The sequence below is a fragment of the Colobus angolensis genome, unplaced genomic scaffold (assembly GCF_000951035.1).
Source record: "Colobus angolensis palliatus isolate OR3802 unplaced genomic scaffold, Cang.pa_1.0 Scaffold58, whole genome shotgun sequence".
Lineage (NCBI taxonomy): Eukaryota > Metazoa > Chordata > Mammalia > Primates > Cercopithecidae > Colobus > Colobus angolensis.
The window spans coordinates 13,630,915-13,644,138 of record NW_012119376.1 but is presented as its reverse complement, the minus strand read 5'-3'; positions in this window follow the sequence as shown (position 1 = coordinate 13,644,138).

Sequence of the window (13,224 nt, the reverse complement as noted above, 5' to 3'; positions counted from 1 at the left end):
TTTTTTAAAGTTAACACCACATGAATAAAAACCATGAATTCAATACTGCATGGTTTTCATAACAACTTTCCATTTTATAATTGCATCTTCCTTCTCCAATAGTGAGAAATTTGGTTCCCAAAATTGTCAATGTATTTATCCACATGCTCCAGTACATGGAGAGTAAGAACTGCAGACGAACACCACTTAAAGAAGGAAATCTACCAAGTAGAATTGAAGAAGTGTTTCTAGGCTAAGAACTTAGTCAGAATATTGTTCCAGAATTATTTGGGCTTGATTTTCCCCCTTCAGTGTAGTTACATTATTCATTTGAAATATAGTACTGCTCATTTGTTTCTATTTATATTCTGTTATGGAGTTTCCCCATCCTTGTTGAGTCAAGTTTATTTGTTTTAGTGTATAAAATATTAACATGATTTTAAAAGCCAAAATTAGATGAAAAGGGACACTCAGAAGAAGTGTCCTCCCTCCACTCTTTCTTTTTCCATCCACCCTGTGTTTATGACCAACATCATTTGTTTCTGGTTTATCATTTCTGTATTTGTTTTTGCAAAAATAGGCAGATAGATATATTTTTCTTATTTTCCTTTTTTATGCAAAAGAGACATATCATATGTTCCTTTTGAACTTTTTATTTTAAAAAAAATCTTTTTTATTTTTTATTTTTTGAGACAGGGTCTTGCTCTGTTGTCCAGCCTGGAGTTCAGTAGCTCAAATAGGCCTCATTGCAGCCTCGACCTCTTAGGCTTAAGCAGTCCTCCTGCCTCAGCCCCCTGAGTAGTTGGAACCACAGGTATGTGCCATCAAACTTGGCTAACCTTTTTTTTAAAAAATTTTTGTGGAGACGAAGCCTTACCATGTTGCCCAGGCTGATCTCAAAACTCCCCTGAGCTCAAACAATTATTCTGCTTTGGCCTCCCAAAGTGTTGGGATTACACCACACCTGAGTTTCTTCTGCACTTTTTAAAAAACTTGACAGTATATCCCGGAAGTCACTCCATACATATAGGTCTTCTTCATCCTAGTTTATTGCTGCGTAGCACTCCATTGTGTAGATGTATCATTTCATTACATTAGTCTCCTATGTAAAACCTTTTAGGTTGTTTCCAACATTTTGTAACTACAAATATCCAGCAATAAATAATATTATATATATATGCAGTTTTGCATTATTAGAGGTGTATCTTCTGGGTAAGTTCCTATAAGTGGGTAAACATATATTGTGGCTACATTTTAGAAAAACTAAAAGTCCTATATTGGCACAACTGTAATTCTTAAACTGGTGCATTTAAAATTTTAATTCACTGAAAATAACTTATTTTTGTTAATTATAAAAGTAATACATATTCATTGTAAGACCATCCGAAATGTGTATATAAATATCTATACTTACATATGCAAATATTTAAATCACACAAAATCCCACAAGCAATGATTACAATGACTAAACCCTATTAATACATGGCTCTTGGGTATATCTCTTCTTTGAAATGTAGTGTTTTAATATGGGATTTGGGGAAATGTCGATTCATGTTACTTTGTTTCAGTGTTTTTTTTCCTCAGAAGAATTTCAGATTTTTCAGAAAACACTTGTGTCTTGGATATTTAGAAAATTTATTTTAGTGGAAAGTGTAACTTATTTGAGCAAAAGGAAATTACTGCTTGACATTTCAATAACTGCGTTATTTTTTTTTTACAAATTATCCAAGACATGTGTAGCTGAGAATTAATGTAGAGTCATGCAGGTGTTGTTAAGAATCTATAACGTCAACTTCCATCACCAATCATCACGTGACTCAAGCTGCTTTTTTGAATTTCAGGTGATAGAACTATCCCAAGCAATGTAATTCCTTTTCCTTTTTATTCTGGTGACAATGAAATATATAATAAGACAAGTGCTTTTCATATAGATGAGCATTTAATACAACAGAATTGCTTGCTTTTGAATAGAGGGAACCACGTATTACTGCAGTTTTCAGTTGTATGTATTTTGGGAGACAGGCATATAAGAGGGATATTTTTGTGGATTCCAATGTTACTGAATCAGGGATTACAATGAATTCTTATTGGTAGAAAGGGGACTTTCTAACTCAAGTGAGGTCAGCTAAGATCTTGGGAGCAGACTTGGAAGGGGGAAATTCTCAACATTGGCTTATATTCCAGATGTAGTTTAAATTCTGAAATTTTATTTTTATGCACTTTTTTGCATTTTTTTCTCTTTCAGGATATTTAGTGCCATAGTTGGAATTAAGAACGCTCTGGGTCTGTTATTCTAGAAAATGTCACAAACAAATGAATTTTCTGGGCAAGTAGAAACCTGCTTCTCCTGCTGGTAGGTAGGGTCAGGTAGAGAGAGGGGGATAAATTGGATAAAGAGGTGCACCTATGGATGGTCCAAGGATTCACCTCTAGCCACTCATTTAGCTGGAATTTAGTCTGAGAGTATCCATCAGTGTTTGGTCATTTTAGAACCAGTACATGAAGATTTTAGGAGTTGTGTTTATGCTTATAAATTGGGTTGATCTTGATGTAAACTCCATCTGGTTTTGGCACTTGAGTTTATTTCCAAATTATATTTGGGTTCTTTGAAAATCCTCTTCCCCTAGGGAAATCCCTTTCCTTCCTCCTCCCCGTCCCCACCCCTGTATCACCACTACTCTCCCACCACCACTTGTCATCTGTTTACTTTGGGAGGGCTGGGCATGGGAATGGAAACAGGACATAAACTCTAACAGTTTTTAAAAACACAAACAAGGCTGTTTGAAGAAAGGACTTTCTCTTTACACAGCATCCCTGGCAGACCACAATCTCTCCCTCAATCAGTGGACTCACGCTTGAACAAACTTCCAGACAGGAACAAACCTCAGCCTTCCAATGACAGAGAATCCAAACCCACAGGATAAACTTAGCTGGATAACAACTCATAGCAAAGGGCAACACTGGACTTAGAGCTAGGCTGGTTCTGTTATCCTAGCATACCGTGTGTATCAAGGTGTAGAGATTCGTAGGTCTAGGGGAAAGCTGGAGAGGCCAGCAAGTCCATTTCTTAAGGACTAAATAAATAACATTCTGTTAACATTGTTCATGCGTTATAATGTCAATCTCTAACGCAGACTTTACAACAGTTTTCGTATTCCTTGAAATTAAGAAAATATGTGTAATGATTAACACAATGACTTCCTTCTGTCTTGTCTCCTTAGAGTGATAACCACAAAGGTTGCTTATAATCATCTCCTAAGGAATCATCTGCTCTCATTTGAGTGTTAGAAGGCAGTAGAGTATTGATAAGAGCATGGGTTCCTAAGTTATAAACACCAAGGTTTAAACCCTGTCTGTGTGATCTGGAACAGGTTCCTTAATCTGGAACAGGTTCCTTAAACTCTACAGTTTGGTTTTCTCTTCTGCAAAAGGGGGATCATTTAATACCTACCTTAGAGAGTGGTTGCAAGGATTCAATAACTTACCAGATATAAACTGTGTCCAACAGAGGCTGCTACGTGGTAGCATTATCCTCTCTCAGGCATATATAAAGCAGGCTTTTTGAATGAACTAGGCAATTCCGCTTCACTTGGATTTATGCACAAGTGATTCAAATTTGTGGATTGTGTCAGATTGATCTTTGTCCTGTGATCTGGAGGTTTGACTTCCGTATTTCCTGCCAGATGAGTTAGTCACATTAGTAGCATCCTTCATCATGGTTTGTGGTTGCCCTGATCTTCAAATTTGGTCAGCCTCTATTACAATCCCCATTTATTGGTTAGGTCCAAGGATATTTTTATCTTGTGGCCACATTAACAATTTTACAAAAAGGAACCATGGCAATATTGTTACTTTTGGATATTGACAAAAAAACTGCAACAGATTGGCCACAGTGGCTCAGATCAACAGGCCGTGGCAGTGGATACATCCTCCAAATCTGTCTGAATCTCATCTCAGAAAACGGGCTTAGTTTGCAGAGATTTCATCATCAACTCTCACCTCAGATTCTGACGTCAGCCTTTTACAGCATTTAAGCAAAGTTTTCTACAAATTGAGAACAGAAATTTAGAATCAAATCTTCAATTGATTACTTTGATATAAGGGAGTTCATCAGACGACTCACTGTCTTCCTCTCTTGCTATCTCTGAATCGGGAGCAACTGTCTTCTGTAGTCATTCCAATGTCTAGTCTTGAAAGACTATATGTCTTGCCTATTCAAGATCTCCTTAAATCTATTTATTCCGTGAATGTTTATTGAGCTCCTTTTATGTTACAGACACTGTTCTAGGGGGCTTTGGATAATCAGGGAACAAACTCGACAAATATCCTTGCCCTTTACGGCCTTATATTCTAGCAGGGAAGACATAGTAAACAACAGGTACAGCAAATGAGAAAATTAAATTATATGTGTTAGAAAGTGGTAAATGCGGCCAGGCGCGGTGGCTCACACCTGTAATCCTTTGGGAGGCTGAGGCGGGTGGATTGCCAGAGCTCAGGAGTTTGAGACCAGCCTGGACAAGACAGTGAAACCCCGTTTCTACTAAAACACAAAAAATTAGCCAGGAGTGGCAGCGTGCGCCTGTAATCCCAGTTACTTGGGAGGCTGAGACAGGAGAATCGCTTGAACCCAGGAAGTGGAGGTTGTAGTGAGCCGCGATTGCACCATTGCACTCCAGCCTGACAGAGGGAGACTCCGTCTCAAAAAACAAAAACAAACAAACAAAAAGTGATAAATGCCACAGAAAAGAGAAGAAGTAAATAAGAGTAAAAAGAAGCTGTGTAGTCCCAGCTGCTCCAGAGGCCGAGGTGGGAGGATCACTTGAGCCCAAGAGGTCTAGGCTGTTGGGTGCCGTGATTATGCCACTGCACTCCAGCCTGGGTACCACAGCGAGACCTCGTCTCCAAAGAAAGAAAGAAAGAAAGAAAAATTGAATGTAGGGACGTTGTGAAATGTGGGTTGCAAGAAATATTAAGCAGAGCAGTCAGGGGAGGCCTCTTTGAGATGCTGAAATCTGAGCAAAGATTTAGAGGAGACAAAGTGTTAACCAGGCCGACATATGGGGAAGCAGTCAACACAGGGACATGCAGTGTGTTCAAGGAGCAGTGGAAGCCGGCACTGCTGTTAGAACACATTTCTTGTCCTCTCAGACCTCTTATAACCATTTCCTAGGATCCATCTCAAGAATAAGAAACTAGTCTGGTTTCAGTGGCTCATGCCTGTAATCTCAGCACTTTGGGAGGCAGAGGCAGGAGCATCCCTGAGGCCAGGAGTTGAGACCAGCCTGGGCAACATGGCAAAACCAATCTCTACTAAAAATGTGCACACACCCACATACAAATTAGTTGGGCATGGTGGCACACTCCTGTAATCCCAGCTACTCAGGAGACTGAGGCACTAGAATCGTTTGAACCCGGGAGGCAGAGGTTTCAGTGAGCCAAGATGTTGCCACTGCACTCCAACTTGGGGCAACAGAGGAACAGAGGAAGACTGTGTCTGAAAAAAAAAAAAAAAAAGTGTAAGAAACTAGATAGACGGGAATTTATTTTCTAAAATTACAGTCAACTAAAAAAAGTGTTCAGATTTTGTGGGAGTTTTTTGTTTGTTTGTTTTCTGTTAGCAAAAACAAGTCTATTGGCAATGACCCCAAGTATAACTGCACTTTACACGTTTTATAGTATTAGGATACCATATGAAATTGTCATTTTTGTAAGTCCAAAACTCTTGAATACTGTCAATTGCATATGTTTTGTACCTTATTAATGTCAGAACTGATGACACTACTGCTCTTAAAATTAAAGTGTATATATCACATTTATTATTTTTGAAATTATTATAGACTCACAGAAAATTGAAAAAAAATAGCGCAACGAGCCCAGTATACCCTTTAGCTAGCTTCCACCGCTGGTAACATGTTACATGGCTATGGTAAAATATTAAAACCAGGACATGTCACTGGTACAATACTGTTAACAAGTTTACAGACCTTTTTCAGATTCCATCAGTTCTTACGTGCACTCATAAGATACTACTTTTTAAAGTTCACACAACCAACTTTTTTAAGGAACTCTGAAAGTAGGTACAGGTGCAGCAAGTGAGGTTCAGGGAATTTACAGTATTGTTTTTAGTCTTATGTATCATCCCTCTCTGTGCAGAGTATGGGATGGCCAACAGGGTGAAACCAACTGGATTTAAGGCCCTTTCTGAAAACTTTTCTTTCTGGGACCTGAACTGTTCCGATAGGAGAGGAGATAGATTCTTCACATTGTTTATGCCTCTTTTGAATAGTATATATTCCTAAGAGATTAATGCATTCAATTCGTAGTTTTGTTTTTTCTGGGGTATGGAGCGATAATATGTACACAAGTGCTGTGGGTAAAGCTTTGAGGATAAGATGCTGATAATGGTAGAATGATCAGCAAAACGGCAGACTGGAGCTCTCTAGGGCAAATGTTCTCTCCTCCCTCACATATTTGCTGCAGGGGAGCTGTATTCATTACGTATGTCTGGGACAACCATGGAATGTGACTGCCTCAGTCAGGGTGGCTGATATGTTAAGAAGCAATGGGTAACAAAGAGATCAAATATTAAAATCTGAAATCTCATTGCCTTTATTTAAAAATAAGAATAACCTAGATAATATGCAAATATAAATTTTGAAACCCCAAAACAGCAGGATGAAAGTGGAAAATAAAACTATCTTGTGTTTCAAAAGGCAATTAAAGTAAAACAGCACACCACGCCATAAGACTGGAAACCCGTTGTCTGGAGGTTTTAGCAGTGCCAATGAATAGAGAAAAGTTTCCATATAATTCAATAACCAAGTAGAGTCAGAGTGACTCAAGACTTGTCTGGAGTTTAAGACTTATTTGATGGAAACTTTGTAGGGCAGGTTTTCCTCTTTCCCCAATTTGACTTTACAAGCCAAGGTCCACATACTTGGAAACAGTAACTGGACAGTTACTAAATGGTTGCTGAGTGATGGTGTAAATAGTCAGAAAAAAGCTTGAATTTGGATTCATGACAGTTATCAGATAAGTCTTATTCTCATGTTCTGTACAGTGTTGTATGCTATTAGGACACACTGCTGTTGAAGAAGTAGAAATTGTCTCTGTATTTTCAATTAAAATTCAACTTAATCAAATGTGTTATATAAACGTATATAGAGGAAAGGCTTTTTTAGAGTTTTCAAAAAGTTTTTTAAAAAATACTTGCATTGGAGGTCCATGTGTTTGCAGAAACTACTGTCATGGGCGTTAACAATTATTTTATTTATTTGATTATATATATTTAAGGTGTACAACATGATATTTTGATATGCATATACATAGTGAAATGGTTACTAGAGTCAAGCAAATTAACATATCCATCATCTCACATAGTTGCCCCTTTTTTTCTTGGTAGCTAGAGCATCTAAAATCTACTCTTTTAGTAAAAATCCTCAATTTTAAGAGGCCATACAGGTGAAGGCTCTCACACAGAGGGAACTTAAGTCAGAAATCCCAGTCCCATCACTTGGGGCTTCAGGGCTGTCCAGATCATTGTCATCAGAAACCAAAACTCAGGGAAAAGACAGGCTGAGAGCAGAACCGAGAGAGTCGCTGTCACTTTCATATTGTATATTTATCCCTATGTGTTTATGGATATATAAACCTTTTGTGTATTTGTCCATCTGGTGAAAATTATATTATTTTTGCTGCAGAATTTCACTACCACCACACCTCCCACCCTTACTCACACACACACACTGCTCTGCTGGGTAAATATTGTAAATATTGTGATAAATTGCTTTAGATGGAGGGTAAAACATTCAGGGGTCAGACTTGACTAACACTAGACAGCTATTGATCTGTCTTCTGGTTTGTTTTTGCTGTGGTGGTGATGGATGTTGTCTGTGGAGGGCATTGTTGACTACATGCCTGGGTTTTTTTTTCAGTAACTAAGGAATCATGTCAAAAGCTGGATTTGAATTCCAGGACAATACACAGGATTTTGAGAGAAAGGAGTTTGGGGGAAAATCTTGAAGTCTCACTTAAGTTTGCAGGGTGGTGGATGATGTGATTTCTCTTTCTCAATTCCCCTAGAATTCCTCTTCAGTAAAATTGGTATTACTAACAAAGTCACTGTGGTGGTAGATTTATTTGGGGGATGTGGTAAAATGCTGAGTTTGGCCTCAGAACGGGCACAGGGTGAGAAGAGAAACTACCAGGGGATTTCAGGCACATGTGGGTCACTTGGACTTTCAGGCAGTGATCCAGTTCCTCTTAACTGAAAATGCTGCTAGGAGTACCAGGTTATCTGTTGTTAATACTTTCCCTCCAAGTTTAGAATGCTGAAGAAAAAAAAAAAAAAGACTACTTTCCTAGGTGAGCATTTTCTTCCCCGTGTACTTTAGTATTATATCTTTATGTCACTAACAAAAATTTAAACACTTCTTACATTTCCAGTGGAGAACTAGGACATTTTATAAGTGGGTATTTTGGACTATCCAGTTAAAAGGAAAATCTCAGGAGTAAAGAGAAATGAATTAAACGCTTGTACTGAATTTAAAATATTATCCTAAGGACTAAAAATAACCTCTTAATTCTACTTATTATAAAGCTATAAATATTTACTTTAAACAGAGAAATATTGATAGGCCAAAGAAATAAGCATTCACGGTGCCACCAAGCAGAACAAATCACCGCTAATATCAGGATCCTTCTAGCACTGCTTGCATAGGGTCATAGTCTGTGTATTGATTATTATCTGCCCCTATTTCCAAGCACTATACCAAGTGCTCTGCATACATTATTTCATTTAACCTTTCCTTTATTCTGTTAGGTAAATACTATTTTACAGATGTGGAAACTCTTGGCTCTTCAAAGGGGGGTAAAATTAAACCCTTTGGAACAACTTTAGCTATCCAGACCCTGGCCTGTGTTGAAGAATCCCATGAAGAGGTTTCAGGGATATCAAGAACTCTAGACGAAATTCAAACCTCCTCATGTACTCAGGAAATAATTTGGACGTATCCAACATGAAAAGAGTTATCTGCATGTAATAGAATGTATCCTCATACTTGGTCAATTTCCAAATACGAAAATGTTAAGGTTGCCAAGGGAAGAACCAAGCTGTCGCGACTAAAATATTCTGTGTGGCTGTGTTTGAACTTTACCTATTTTTGGTAGATTTGTTAGAGCAGTTACATTAGTAATACTAATTAATACAATTACTGATGATAGTGATGGTTTAAAAAAAGAATACGAAAGGCAACATGATGAGGAGAAAATATCTTTCGCAACATAAAGCACACAGTATAACACTTTCCAGGTTTAACAAGCTATGTGCTATTTCATGGTGTTTAAATTTAAGTCTGCTTAACAGACATGCTGTAGATTTGGGAAATGTGAAAACTTTTTTCCAAATGAAATTGTTAAAGGCAAATCTATGATATATGACTCACCTGCAAGACTTCCAAGAAACCAGTACTCCTGGGTTTCCTTACACGCGGTGATTCATTCTTCCAGGATGTTTAAGCAGTTGTCCTAGAAGGTGGGTGGCAAAGAAAAACTAACAGAAAAAAGTAAAGAATAGAATATGTCTATCTCTGCTGTTTTCAGCTATTTTTTGAACTATCTGATATTTTATTTTTTCATTTTCAAATCGATGATTTGTGGTAATTCACTTTGAGATGTGTTATGAGGGACCATTGGAGCCATTAGGAATTCAGTCTTTTTAAGTAGATTCCTTCCTTCCTTCCTTCCTTCCTTCCTTCCTTCCTTCCTTCTCCTTCTTTCTTTCTTTCTTTCTTTCTTTCTTTCTTTCTTTCTTTCTTTCTTTCTTTCTTTCTTTCTTTCTTTCTTTTCTTCTTTCTTTCTTTTTGAGTCACAGTCTCACTCTGTCATCCAGGCTGGAGTGCTGTGGTACAATCTCAGTTCACTGCAACCTCCCTCTCTCGGATTCAAGCAATCCTCGTGCCTCATCCTCCTGAGTAGCTGGGACTACAGGCCCATGCCACCACGTCTGGCTTATTTTTTCTGTTTTTTCTTTTTTTCTTTTCCTTTTTTTTTTTTTTTTTTAGCAGAGATGGAGTTTCACCATGTGGACCAGGCTGGTCTCAAACTCCTGGCCTCAAGTGATCCACCCCGCTCAGCCTCCCAAAGTTCTGTGATTACAGGCATGAGCCACCGTTCCCGGCCAGTAGAAACACGTTTCATGTGCCTTGAGGTTTACCTTTTTAAGAAGCAATATTTAAATCCGTATAACATACTTGAAGGACCACATTTTTAAAAACTTGTATTACAGCCTTTCTGCTCTTTTAAATGGCTGTTCTAAACATAACCAAATATTTTGCCAAAGACTCTGTTCATTATCATGAACATCTGTGTATTCTGCCCTTTGTTTAGTCTCTTTTCTTTTCTTTGGTTTATTTATTTATTTATTTATTTTTGAGATGGAGTTTTGCTCTTGCTGCCCAGGATGGAGTGCAATGGCACAATCTCTGCTCATTGCAACCTCCACCTCCCAGATTCAAGCCATTCTCCTGCCTCAGCCTCCCGAGTAGCTGGGATTACAGGCACCTGCCACCATGCCCGGCTAATTTTTTTGTATTTTTAGTAGAAATGGGGCTTCACCACATTGGCCAGGCTGGTCTTGAACTCCTGGCCTCAATTGATCCGCCTGCCTCGGCCTCCCAAAGTGCTGGGATTACAAGCACGAGCCACTGCGCCTGGCCTGGTTTTTATTTTTAAAAATATTTTGTTATTGGTCTTTATTGTGTTCTCGCTGTCACCCCCACCCCACCCCGTTCTCTCCTCTAGTTTTGGGTTGTTGGATGTCACTTCTCTCTCTGCTGTTGTGTGACTGCCTATACCAGCCCTGCCTGTCACTTTTCTCACCTGCATTACAGAGACGGTGTTATGGGCTGACTTGCGTTCTGCCCAAAATTCATATTTTGAAGTCCTAACCACAATACCCAGAATGTGACTGTATTTGAAGGTAGGGTCTTTACAGAGGTAATTAAGTTAACAGGAGGTCATTAGGATAAGCCCTAATTCTATATGACTGGTGTCCTTATAAGAAGGGAGAATTCAGACACAATTACAGAGGGAAGATGACCTGCAGACTCGGGGAGAACACAGTCATCTACAACCCAAGAGAGAGGCCTGGGACAGCTCCTTCCTGAAGAAACCAGCCCTGCTACACCTTGATTTTGGACTTCTAGCCTCCAGAACTGTGAGAAAATAAAATTCTATTTTTTAAGCCACTTAGTCTGTGATATTTTGTTATAATAACCCTAGTAAACCAACACGCGTTGATTTGGAAATCATCTAACAAGTTACTTAATACCATAAAAACCAACTATAAATAGACTTGTGGTTGCAGAGTTTAAGAACAAATCTACAGGGAGCTCCTATGAGCTTCATGCTGTGAACACTGGTTGTGTCAAATCCTTTTATGCTGCCTTCTTAGATGCAAGTATTCATTCACCCTATTATTTACTCAATCAATGAATATTTACTGAATCCTTTCTACATACCAGACCTTGAACCAGACATGGCTCAATGAGGTCTTGGTGTACCCCCTGGGGGATTTTACAGTCTCAGAGAGGGAGACAATCACGTAAAAATAAGTTGTGGTAAAAATACTACAAGTGTTTAGGATATTAATGAAGTGAGAGAAAAAAGATCAGACGGTCTTGAATTCTGGAAGGTGAGCTCACCAGACAGTTGAATTCCAAATACATGCAACATTATGGATTTGTGTGTGTGTGTGTGTGTGCGTGTGTGTGTATGTGTGTAGTGTGTCTACCTACATACCTATATTTTTTGACATATCAGCACGCTCTCTCACATTCTGCTTGGTTTCAATGCCTGTCGCAAACTTACAGAGATAAGTGGATTATGATGGAGTGGGAAGTAGCAGTTAGAAGACATGTGTTCACATCTGGCCTCTGTTATTTATCTAACCAAGTGACCACAAACAAGTCACCCAGCCTTTCTAAGCCTCAGTACCTTCTAAACTGGTTGTTTGGGGGGATTAAATGAGATGTCAAGGGCTTTGAAAAGTTTAAGATCTTAAATACTCCAGTTATGATTTATTGAGAAAAAAATGGATCTTCCCAGGAAAATAAATCATTAAAATAAATAAGTGGCAAATGAAACTAGAGCTAAACCAGGTATAGGGAACATGTTCTCTAAACTTATTCCAGATATTTTAGGTATTAATTGACTTCTTGTGTGCAAAGTTTGGTTTTCATTGTGTTTAGTACGGCAATACCAGTCAGTGGTGCTTCCTGCTTGGTTGGAAAGCTGAATATTTATTACCCCATGTACATAGGGGTAGTTGAGGATGCTCTTAGTTGGATTAGGGACATCCTCTGAGGGGCAATGCTGCTTTGTGGTTAGACACATGGACTCTAGAGCTAACTCTAACAAGTAACTTAACCTCTTCTTGTGAAGATGAGGATAAAAATGATATCCGCTTTATTATAGCATTGTTATGAGAATTAAATAATCCAAAATTTATAAAGCACTTAGGAGAGTGGCTTGCACATAAGAGCAATTTGAGTGTTAGATTAATAAATTCTGTATCTCTGAAGCATCAGCTTTTACCAACAACTATAGACAAGCTTTTATACCCAACGCTGGCTTTTATGCTGCTTCCTTAGTACTAGCAACGAGTTCTCAGAAAACCCCTGGACTCCACTCTTTGGGGATAATAATCCCTCTGTTACTGCCTCATTTTACAAGTTTGTGGTGGGGGTAACAGAGTAACAATTGTTTACATCATCATCCACGAATTGTAAAAGTCCCAATGCGGGAGCCTCCTAGAAAAGCAGTGAAACTGCCTCTTCCTTCTCCTGGGATTATTTTTGGGCTCATTGGTTCGCTCTGCTCCTCTAGAAAGGCTTTGTGGTGCTTTCGACATCACTGGTGAAACTGTTACTGAATACCATCTTTCACCAGGGCAGTGTTTCAAAGCCTGAATAACGAGCTGGCTTGAGCTTTGGCAATTTATCTTTAAGTAATAATTGGCAAATGCTCAAAAACGCATGAACGATACTTGTGATGTTGCTTAAAGTAATAGTGAAAAGTGAGGAATGATCTAAATGTTGGACATAGTGGGCTGATTAATACATGAGGACGCCATATTTTGCAATTGATAGGGCAGTAAAATAAGAGAAATTTCTATTTTTATATGAAAAATTGTTTTTGATATGTTGTTAAGTAAAAAGCAAGTCACAAAGCCATAGGTAGAATTTG